Consider the following 13,071-nt stretch of genomic DNA (forward strand, 5'->3'; position numbering starts at 1 on the left):
TTTTCTCATTTTTAAAAGTATTACTTCATTTAAAAAATTATTTCTATATGTTGTATTCTGACATCTCAAGTTTCCACTGCTCTAAATTCTTAGACTATGAAGGGTGGTTTCTTTGCTTATTTTTTTTGTCAGAGTTGGGAACAATTTTTCTTTATCTACTCTTTTAAACCTTTCCAAACATGTGTGCGTAATATTTGTCACATAATCTCTCAGTGTACTTCACATCTCTGACCCATTAACCGCTTCTTTCAAAAACCTCTGGATTCTTTCAATTCCTCTCTTTCCCAGATCTCCTTTTGTTCCTATGTGTGAAATCTGAAATTAGAGCAACGGAATCACCAAAGAAACTAAGGTGATTGACATAGTACAGCAATGGCTTTGGAGACTTAAGGATGGCAAAGCAGACAAGCAAAAAATAAGCCACCAAACATCTTAGGTGTGGAAGAGGGTTCAACTAATTCTTTAGCAAAGGAATCTATTTATGACCTGGTAGACTAAATTTTAAATTATATATAGGCTCAATTGCCCAGAAAAAAAGAATTTTTTAATGTGATTCACTGGAAAATTACAATTTTTTGTTTTAAATTACTCTGAATGATCATTTTAGTTCTAGCAAACAAAGCTCTGGATGGCAAACCACATTTATCCATTATAATTTTCTAAGACGTAAGGAATCAATAATTTTTCTTTATGCTGTTACATGTATAAGCTCACCATTTCTACTTCTTAAATACTGCCAGCAAGATCATCTTTCTAATATTAAAATCTGATAAGGTCACACCAATTCATTATGACCTCTGTTGACCAAAAGATAAAGTCAAATCTCCTTAGTATGGAACACTACCCCTTCAAAATCTAACTTCAATCACCTTGTCAGCCTTGCCTTCCACAATTATCCCCACCCTACTACTATAAAAGGCTCTTTGTTCTAGAAGCAATACATTTCTTTTCATTTCCATGATTCGTTTTACCTTTTCACAACAACTCTTTTATGCCACATTTTCACCTCTGCCTGATGTACACTTCTCTCACTTTACGCATTTCTGGAGATAAACACTTATTCATCCTTCAAAACTGGCTCAAATGCTGCCTCCCTTGTGAAGCCTTTATCACCTTTAATTGTTGCCTCAAGCACAGTTAGTTTATATCTCAAGTGTACTTGCATTTTACTATCCTTATGCTTATTTTACCACTTAATGCATTATGTTAAAACAGTTTGTACATCCATATTCTCACTAAAAGATGAGTTTACTGAAGACTAGGATTACAGTTTTTTAGTCACTGTATTCAGGGACTGGCACACTGTGTAGGACAAATTACACATTTTATTAATGGTCATGGAATGGAGGAATCATTCATGGCATGCATGACAGCATTGCAAAGGCTGTGCCTGGACAATGTCTGTCTTGAATTAATCAATTATGACATGTCTATTATTATGAGCGCTGCTCTTGCACAAAATAGCTGTAGTTTGAATGGCAGCCCCTCAAAAATCTTTCTATTGGAAAACTTCTCCTCTATCTTCCAGTTATCCATTCCTTTATCGGATATGACATTCAATGACTTACTTTGGCCTTTTGGCTATGGCTCAGAAAGTTTGCTGTGGTATACAGAGTTTTTGGAGTCTTACAGATCCTTCTTTAAATTTTGTCTCCACTATTTGGGCAATAAATGATTTAGCAATATGCAATTAATTTTTCTGGGCCTGTTTCCTCCACTAACTTAGAGGTTGCTGTAAAAATCAAATAATGTTATTGTAAAGATAAACAATTGACAAACAGAAACATTTAGTAAATGTCAGATCCCTTTCTAGCTTCCCAAGAATCTCATTGACTTATCAGTACCCACAGAGTACTCTCCATGTTACACTTCTCTGTTTGTCCATCCACAATCCTTACCCATCTAATACCATATTCTCTCAATAAATATGTTCTTTAAAGTATTGATAGGTGATGGTGGTTTTAATTAGCTAATCATTCCTAATGGATTAAGTAAGTAATTGGTTTCTTCTAGCACATACTATAATATGTGAGCAATGTTTATGGGGAATATATGGTAAGAGACACAATTCCTCCCCAAAAAATCTTATTGCTAACATTTAATAAAGTAAATTTGGGGCAATGAGTTTCTCATTTTACCTTAAATTATAATTAATATTTAATTGCTTAGTATGTCCTTTCTTAAGAGGACCAGATGTGAAAATCTCTATCCCCCTTTTACTCTACACTATTCATTCTCAGTTTTTAACTATCCCTCAAATAAACCACTCATTACTAATCTTAACATTTTTCGAATTTACTTCTGGGAAAGCAATGTTTTGGTATCTTACATGGTAGAAAATGCTGCTTAGCTGTCCAATGCTCATTGTCCCCTATTTTTCTTAGTAAAAGAACCTAGAACTTCTTCTAGCAAAGTATGTATCTATGACTAAGTTGTAACCCATGAAATGTAAGCAACATAATTCATGAGACTTTGGGAAGAATTCTAAAGGAAATTGACTCTGCTATGAGGTATATCACTTTTGCTATTCTTTTTTTTCTTCTTGCCCCCTGAAGCACCTCTCTTGGAGCATGTGGAAGCCTTGAGGATGGAATGCAATGCCAGGAGCCTGGATTAAAAATACACAGGCATGCAAGATTTGTGATAATTGTGGAATTCCATATTAGCCCTATCCGGCCCACCTCAAGGTTTCTATTATGTGAAAGAGAAATAAACTTATGTTTACAGCTACGGTTATTTTGAGTTTTCTGTTAAATGCAGCTTAACCTAATTCTAATAAATATCAAATAGGGCATATAATGCAACTCATGTAGAAGATAAAAACATTTCTACTGTTTTTTGTCTTGTTCCTCATTAATTCTCTTGCACTAGAGAAAACTTATTACTCAGAGTACCCTCAAGAAATTATGCAAGTGACATGATTACGTTACAGCCAACAGGCCAAGATAACTAGATCTACTTAAAAAATGAAACAAAATAGACAAATAAACAAATTGGAAGTCAAACACCTCCCATTTTTAACCCCAAATTGAGGTGAGAGCTAGAGATATTTAAACATAGGAAGTGTTTCTATTAGTTGTTTTACTTAAGTAGAAATCATCTATCCATTATCCAGTGTTCTTCAACTTTTTTCTTCCCTTCTCACTAGCAAAATTTATGGCTCTGACTGTTCTGTTTCCTTATTCAGTTTTAGAATTCTATATCATAAATCTTCTTGTGTTGATACTTTTTGTACCAACATGTTCTAATTTCCAAACTACCTACTGTAGCGTGAACATAAAATTTTCCTGTTTCACTTACCCGTCCCAAAGAAAATTGATCTCCTGGTTGAATAAATGACCTTCAATTTCTACTATGAATTTTAAAACAACTAAGTGTTTCTTTTAGGCTTTCCAGAGTAGCTTTCTTTGCCCTCCCTCTGTACAACATTTATACTGACTTCTTTGGAGGCCATTTCTTTCTCTCTTTGTTGAATAACCATCTTATTTTTCTTTTCTAAAATATACTTTGGAAGTTTTTAACCTTTTCTATTTATTTTTTTTCTATAATCATCTAACCATAGGATATTTATTCAAATAGTTTCAGCTTCAAAAATAAGAGATTTTTTTTTTAGAGAGCAAAATTTGAATATATCATGTCTGTTTTATTTTTGTCATCTATATTTCAGCTTGCTTCAACATGCACTACATTGCCAGGAATGTGTGTGATCAGCCTTGTCAAAGTACTGAGAACAACACAAGAGTATGAACAATTTGGTCACAGCCCTCTAGGAACGTAGAATTTGGTTAAAGACATAAAGCATAAGCATGTGGCGTGAGTGAATAATCCCATATGTTTTACAGGTAAATGTCAAAATGAATAGCATAGGCATTAAGGGTTGATTTGATTTTAGGATTTTAGCAGCACCTTCCGTTGCTCCTATCCAAATACCTTAAGAGGATTGGAATCTGTGTATTATGTTGCTGCCCTATTGCCATCTATTCTGTCATCTATCTAAATACCTCCAGCAAGAGCACCCCTTGTGTCCCTGTGAAATCTATGTCATCCCTGGGTAATGTCAGTTGTTTGAAAACCCCATGTTGAGGCAAAATTCATCTTCTTCAAGCTTCCGGCTATTAATTTAAGGTCAGGCTCTTCCTCTAACCATTCATTAGATCTGGAGCAAGAATATAAAAATGGATGCACTTATATCAGACGTCGAAATATTCTAAAGGTATAAATCAAGCTAACCAAACTTTGAATGAAAATGTTCTTTTATATTGACAACTATACCATCATAATGACATCATACAAATATATGTAAAATTTTGGGTTTTATATGAATGAAAATTGAAAAAATGTCAAGAAGACTTTTGAAACATGCCACAGTTAGATTAGACTCCACTTTAGATATTCTGATATTTCTTTGGGTATAATGATCATCAACTGAATGACTCTGATACCCATAAAGTGACACAACAGTATCCAATGGCAAGGAGACTTTCCAATTCTATCCCAATTCTTACATCTACTCTGTATTCTCATTTCTTCCTTTCATTGCTTTTGCTATATGCCCCTTTAATCTTCTATATTTCTATTATGTATTTCATTTTTAATTCCACACAGTTTGTCCTATCATTCTATTCTTTATTCCACTAACTGTCTTATTTCTCCACTGCTTTTTGTAATTTTTATTTCTCTCAATTCCTCTGCCCTTTACTAAAGATAGGCCAAATAGAGAAGAGAAAATATTGAGAAACTTAAAAAATCATTTTTAAAAGTTATTGACTACTAAAATTCTAAAGAAAACATTATTCTAACAAGATTTCTAAATGGAATGTAAACTATCTAATAGTAATTAGATGTTTGAGTATGTTTACCTTCAATAAACTGTCTATTAAGTTTGTAACAATAATTTACTTTTGAGGATTTTTGTAGTGGAGCATGACCTAATTAATGAAGAATATTAATATAACTCATCTTATTCCATCTAATAAAACATGTATGAAGAAAAATAAATATTTTCATTGTTATAAAATGCTTTTGAATTTTATGATTTTACTGAGTATTGAAGTATTTTAAATTTTTGATTATTTCATTACTTATTTTTCACCTACTTTGCACTATTGTCTTCATTAACAATCCTGAGTAATTTTTAGTTTTTAGATTTTTTAATTAAGTTTGGCTGGACATTTTAAGGACACTGAATATTTTTGTAATTTACGTAACAGATAACAAAATAATCCAATTTCCTCATCTCCTACAAATTATCCTTTCAAAGAATGTAGGCTTGCTGCCCATGTTTTAAATAAGCGTTACCCTTAGCCTAGATACCACTGTCAATTATTAATCTTTTATTATTGCCTCTGGGGAAAGATTAAAGGAAAAGCAGAAACAAAACTGACAGTTTGGTTATCACATCTGGAATAAATGAAAAGCATGACCTGAATCCATCAGGGAAGATTAGGTAAATGTGAGAAAATTACTGATGTCCTTTCACACATGTAAATTCAAACTAGTTCTAAATTGAGGTATCAAACTTTGGTCAGACAACACATATTGCTTGGTTAATATTTAACAACACAAAATAAGAACCAGGACAGGTAATATTATATCAGTCATGAAACTACTCTACAAGTGATTTTTCGAAAAGTAAGAAAATATCAATGTACAGACTGTGTTAATTAGGATCAAACTAGGTTTTGGAAAGGGGGGTTGGTGTGATACACGGGCAGTCACTGTTATGAAATAAAACCCCAATAATTCCAACCAACTAAATTAATCCACAGAAGTAAAATTAATGTCCACTTTGTTCCAGGCACTGGTTAGTCAATTTCATAAAATTTTATCAAACTATGTCTGTAGAAACTGTGGTGAGCTGGACATTTTGTTCATTTTATAAATTATTCAACTGAAATTCAGAGTTGTTCGTGGATACAGAATTGAACACAAGTCCTCTGACTGCAAGCCCAGTACTCATACTTGTTCCACACAGAGCAGGATTACAATGTTAAATCCAGCTACTGCATGATTTTACACACATACATGAAATTGAGATAAAACTAAGTATTTTTATGTGTTGCAATGGAAACTAAATTTATACTTTGTCCCTTGCTGTTATTAGAATGATTAAAAATAAAATATCATGTTTTCCTTTATCATTAAAGGAAACACAATCATAAAATACAGTCCACCTCTACTTTCTCATCGCAGGTAGAGTAATGGAGGCTTACCTATTTCTGCTCTATGGAAGGCACAGATAATTGAGTTTTTTTCAAAGGGCAGCATCCTCTCAATCACTTTCCCAAAATAGAAGAATAAGTATGAACAAAACAAAATATTTTTGTGTAATGCAGTGAAGATAACTACTAGGAGTATAAAACATACATACAAATATAGTTATGTTATAATATATATTATGTTATTTTCATTTCAGTTTTAAATTAGGTTGTGCCAGTTGGTGGTGGTCTTCATTTTTAGAAACAAACTCCAACCAATTGAAACACAAAAAGAATCTATTGGAAGAAGATGCAGAAGAACATAGAAACATGAGGATGAGTGGAGAACTTATTGAAGAAAACGGATAATCCAGGAGATAAGGCTGGTCAATGACTCAATGACCATAACCATTACCACTATCATAAATTCTCTTTTTTTAATCATCATTATAATTGTTTTTGTTCCACATCCTTTCAAATTTCAGACTACTGAGTGGAGCATCTAATTGGCTAGTCATAGGTCACATGATTATCTTACACGTGGAAGAGAGGACAGAAAGGAAGTATCTGACATTGTTCAAATTCTGCCTCCTGCTAATGCCCCACAATGGGGATTCCTAAAAATAGACATGGTATTTGAATACTAAGTAGCCAAAAGTGTGATCGAGACCCACTATTGTCCATTTCATTCACTACTGAGTATCCATGAACACCCTTCTTTTCCTAAAATGTTGCCATTGCTCATGATGAAAACATCCCTACTACAAAGAAAAATGAATTCATCCTCTCTTCAAAGAAAACCAAACCGAAATCTCCTTAGTTACCACATCCAGTCCCAAGTTCATGATCTCTGAGTAATATTCATTCCTCCTATAGTTTTGCTGAGTTCTGTTCCATTATTTTGCCACTATGGGCAAATTTTTATATTTAGCCATAACCAATATATCCTACTTACAATAATATGAGAAGGAGGAAAAAAACGTTAAAAATGGAAATGTATGAAAAAGTGGGGGAGTCAGTTGCTGAATAGATTGTTTTCTGTTTTCTTGGATTTGGAGACTAAAGTCCATGCATCAGAACAAAAAGTCTTAATTATCAGAGAGCTAGCAGCTATGGGGGCAGTGACTTCTTCACAGGACTTACTATTTACATAGAATCATTGCTGTGGGTGTGCAAAGTCCCTTTAATTTGCATCCTTCAGTTCCTGGAAATAGGTATTGTGGCTATGATAAAATATCGTACCTTACATTTATCTCTAGTTGATTATACACAAAATCTTGAAGAACAGGACCCCATTTTTCCAAGAGGTGTACAACTAAGTATTATTTTCTTTTTCAATATTTACATATACTCCTCTTCTCCCTCCAACAACTCTCTCATGTAGCAAAACATATGGTCAAAGGTACATATACTTAAAAAAATAATATTACCATTTTGCACTTTTTAGTCAAACTATGGACTTTATTCAGATTTAATTCATTTTCCCACTATAATGTCCTTTTTATGTTCTAAAGTCTAATCCAAGTTATAACTTTGCAGTCAGTCATCATGTCTCCTTAGACTTCTTTGGTATGTAACAGTTCCTTATTCATTTCTTGTGGTTCATGATCTTGATACCTGTAAAGAGTACTGGTCAGGGGCTTTGTGGAATGAATCTCAATTTCAGTTTGTCTGACGTTATTCTATGATTAGAATGAGGCTATAGATTTTGGGAAGAATATCATTGTGGTAATATGTCATTATTCATCCATGATATCAGAGAGTATGTGATGCCTGTATATTTTATTACTGGTTATGTTAACAGTCATCACTTTGATAAGGTGATGTCTATCAAGTTTTTCACTGTAAAGTTACTATTTTTCTCTTTGTAATTAAGAAATACTTAGGGGGAGATATTTTGAGGCTATGCAAATATTCTGCTTTTCCTTACACATCTGCCCTCTAATTTTAGAATTCATTGGTGGATGTTGCCTGCAGCAATTACTACTGTGTTGTTCTAATGGTGATTTTCTAATTCCTTCATTACTTCTACATTTACTAATTGGAATTCTCCTATAAAGAAAACTTGTCCTTCTCTCATATTTATTCAAGTATTTATATTAGTGTGAGCTGTGACATTATTCTCAAGGTTTTAATCCAAAACTTTCTATATTGATTTTGTTTCTTAAATTGCAGCAGCTTAGGTCATCAGGAGCTCTTAGAGATTGGCTCCTCTGTCCTTTTGACATGCTCCAATCCTTTTCATTTGTATTTTTTAATTACTTCCTTACTATATAGAACAACAATATACTCTAGTCTCATCTTGTATTTCCTTGTCCCATCCTTGGAATTAACCACTTCTCCAAGGATTGCTAGTTTTTTTCATTAGAGAATGTTAGTTAAGAACCATGATCTGGGAACTAAGTTGGCTCATTGGTAATGAGATATCATTGCTTCTAGGCCTTCCCAGTGGACAGAAATAGGAAATACATAACAGTTTTGTTGCCTCAAAAACTCTCTCATGCTGTCTCCTCTAATTTCAACACCCTACCAACAACTTACCTGTTTTCCATCCCTGTGTCTTTTCTGCAATGCCCCATGAATGCATGTAGACTTTGGTTCTAGCTTCGATCACTTAGAAAAATGCATTTATAATTCATCCTTGTTGCGGTTTGAATCAATAGTGGCTTCGTTTCTATTGCTGAGTAGTAATCCACTATATGGATACACCATAGTTTGTTTATCCATTCTCTAGTCTAAGAACAACTGAATTGTTCTCAGTGTTTGATAATCATAAATAAAACTGCTTAAAAACTCACATACCAGTTTTTGGGAAAATATACATTTCATTTCACTTGGGGAAAAATCTAGGAGCGGGATTACTTGGCCATATAATGTGTATGTTTAATATTTTGAGAAACAGACTTTTTTTTCCAAAGTAACTGTATCGTATGCTTCCCCAAAAGCAATTTGTAAGAGTTCCAGCTGCTCTATATCCTCACCAACACATGGCTTTATCAGGTTTTTGTTTTGGTTTTTATTTTGCCATTTTAGTAAGTCTTAATGTCCTATCATTGTGATTTTAATTTGAATTTCTCTAGTGCCTGATGATGTCAACCACTTTTTCATATGCTTCTTTTCCATCCATGTATCTTCTTTGTTCAGATTTTTTGCCCAGGGGTGGGCAGATGAGTTTGTTACTGGTAAATTTTAAGAATTCTTTATAAATTCTAGGTAGAATTCCTATATATCATTTTTAGACCTTTTACGTTTAATATGATTTTTAACATCATTAAATTTAAATCTATCAAACGGCTAGTTGTTTTCTGTTTGTCCCACATGGACTTCCTGAACTTTGGTATCCCATACAGCTGTAGTACAATATAAAACCTGGGAAAGAATCTTGCTACATCACTACCAACAAGACTGCAGATCTTATTTGAAAATAGGCTGTTCCAAGTTATACATGTATTTTGTAAACCCTACAGCAACTACTAAAAAGATAAAAGAAATATAACCAATAATAATCCAATAATGGAGATAAAATTGAATCACAAAAATCAATCAATTAATCTAAAAGCAGAAAGAAAAAGAGAAAAAAAGAACCAAAACAGGTGGACATAGTTATTCCAGCACCAATTTTTGTGTGTGTGTGTGAGGAAAATTGGCCGTGAGCTAACATCTGTGCCAATCTTCCTCCATTTTATATGTGGGGCGCTGCCATAGCATGGCTTGATGAGTGGCATGTAGGTCCAGGCCTGGGATCTGAGCCTGTAAACCCTGAGCCGCCAAAGTGGAACTTGGGAATTTACCCACTACACTACCAGGCCAGCCCCACCAGCACCAATTTTTGAAAAGTATTTTCTGTCCCTATTTGATGGTTTTATTGCCTTTGTTGAAAATCAAATTACTCTGTAACTGTTGGTTTATTTCTGGGCTATATATTTTGTTCTACTGATTTATTTTCATATTCTTATGAGAGTTCAATTCTCTCTTGATTAATATAGCTCACTAATATATTCTAAAGTTAGGTAGTGTAAGGCCCACAAATTTATTTTTCTATTTACCAGATCACTTTGAATGTACAATAATCTTTGCGTTTTTATATTACTTTTAGAATTGGCTTGTCAATTTTTGATAAAAAAGATGATGGCTTTATGATTGGAATTTTGTTGTATCTATAGATCAATCTTGATGGAATTGATATCTTGACAATAAAGAGTCTTCAATTTGATGCCATTTATTCATGTCATATAATTTTAAACAGTGTTTTGTAGTGCTTTTTCTTTTTGAGGAAGATAAGCCCTGAGCTAACATCTGATGCCAATCGTCCTTTTTTGCTGAGGAAGACTGGCCCTGAGCTAACATCCGTGCCCATCTTCCTCTACTTTATATGTGGAACGCCTACCACAGCATGGTTTGCCAAGTGGTGCCATGTCTGCATCCGGGATCCAAACTGGCAAACCTCGGGACGCCAAAGCAGAACATGTGCACTTAACCACTGCACCACCAGACCTGTTTTGTAGTTTTCAATATAGATGTCTTGAACAATATTTATTATATTTTTCTAAGTATTTTATAGGTTTTTTAAACTATAGTAAATGGAATTGTAATTTTGAATTTTCTCTGTTTTTCTTTATTTTTCTTACCTTATTGGAATAGCTATTGTCTCCTGTTCCACAATATTGGTTTTTTTTCCCAATAGTTTCTCTCTTTCTCCTGATATTTCCTGTATTTAATTCAATAGAAGGTTATTTTTTTATACATCACTGAACATGGTTATAATAGTTATTTTAATAAACTTGTTCACAAATCCCAGCATTTAGGTGATCTCTAGGTTGGTTCCATGATCATGAAATGGTTCATGTCTTTTTGTTTTTACATATTTTGAATAATTTCTATTTGATTCTATGTATTTTGAATGATACAGTGTAGATTATCTGGATTCTGTTGTGCTCCTAAGAGTTATGTGCTTACTTTTAATGCAGGAATTTATTTGATTTAACTCTAATATAAAATCCTGTTGCTATTGCTGCATTGGGAAGCAGCTCAAATTTTATTTCAGTTCTTCTAGTCTTAGCTGAGCTGCTTACAGTTTGTCCCACACATGTATTTTAGGTTTCAACCTAATATTCCAACAGAGTTTATAAACAGAATGTGGGCCTTGTATTTCATATTTCTTGCCTTACTGCACTGTGTAGTACCTCCCAATATTAAGGAGAAAGTGTACATATTTCACCATTAAGATTGATGTTAGCTGCAACTTTTTCATGGATTTTTGCTAGCAGATTCTATCCCTTCTATAATTTGCTTGCTCAGAGATTTTATCACAGATGTGTGTGAATTTTCTCAAATGATTTGACTGTATCTACTTAGATAATGATATGATTTTCTTCTTTTATTAAATTAATGTGGTAATTACATGGATGGTCTTACTGATGTTAATCTAACTTTGCATATTTGCGATAAAATATACCTAGTCATTGCTCTAGATTAAATATTTGTGTCCCCCCAAAATTCAAATGTTGAAACTTAAATCCGAATGTGATGGTATTTGGAGGTAGGGATGTTTAGAGGCAATTAGATCTCAAGGGCAGAGCTCTCATAAAAGGAATTAATGCCCTTCTAAAGGAGACCCCAGACAGCTCCCTTGCTTTTTATGGCATGTGAGGACACAGTGAAAATATGTCTATCTATGAACTACAAAGTGGGTTTTCACCAGACGCCAAATCTACTGACACCTCGATCTTGAATTTCCCGGCCTCTAAGAACCATGAGAAATAAACTTCCAATGCTTATAAGCTACCCAGTCTATGATATTCTATTATAAAAACTGAAACAGACTGAGATAGTCATGATGTATTATCTTTTTTTATAGCTATATTTGATTTGCTGATACTTGATTAAGGGTTTTGTGTCTATGTTCATTAGATATAGTGATCTGAAAATGTATTTTCTTGTACTTTTTTCCTATTTTTGTATCAGAGATATGCTGGACTTAAAATTAAATGGAGAGATTTCCAAGTTCTTATTTTATGAATACATTTTGTTTAATTATATGACGATAAGTTCAAGGATTTGGGGGTTGATCAAAGAAGAGGTGGGACTGTAAGAGATAGTGACACACAGCAAGATTTATTGGCTGGAACTTGGACGGAGTTGCATGAGAGGGGATATCCCTCCTAAGAAGACAACTTCCAGAGACATCAGTGCAAAATCACCACCTAGAAGAGGAATAGGGCAAGGGAGCTTTCAGAGGAGGACAGAAGGAGAAATCTGAGTTAGGGCTTAAATGTCTGGGTGATGTCGCTCAGCAGCAAGGTGGGGAATCTCTGGATCAGAAAGCTCTAAAGAGCAGCAACAGTTTGGTGTCTTTTATAGCTACATGGTTCATCTTATCTGTGGTTAGCAAATGTTAGGTACAGATTTACAGGGTATGTAATGAAGGCAAGCTCTAAATGGCTCAAAATATGCTTATTTAGGCTATATTTAAAGGAAATGGTTGTATAAGAATTTGGGTTTAGCACTGTCAGACATTGTGCTAACAGTCCTAACCCTGCTATGTAAAAGTAAATGACACAGAAGCCAGAGGGGCCATCTTTGGTCCATTTATATAATAATCCATCCCCTGGTCCCATATTGTTTTATAATCAATGTTATATATTATTTTGTATTGCCTGAGTTTGGAGCCAGTAATAAACTAGCCTAAAGACCCAGAATTTCACAAGGACATGAACTAGGATTTCAAAGCCATTCAAAGCATGTCTGCCCATTTAGTGGGGAAAGCCAGAACAATAGATCAGAGAATGAGAAAATTTTGATCTTTTCAATTTGTTCAGTCAGTAGAGTGACATTATGGCCTCTTTGGTGCATATCCATAGCTATCTGTACAACT

This window comes from Equus przewalskii, chromosome X, assembly GCF_037783145.1.
Source record: "Equus przewalskii isolate Varuska chromosome X, EquPr2, whole genome shotgun sequence".
In the NCBI taxonomy this organism is placed as follows: domain Eukaryota; kingdom Metazoa; phylum Chordata; class Mammalia; order Perissodactyla; family Equidae; genus Equus; species Equus przewalskii.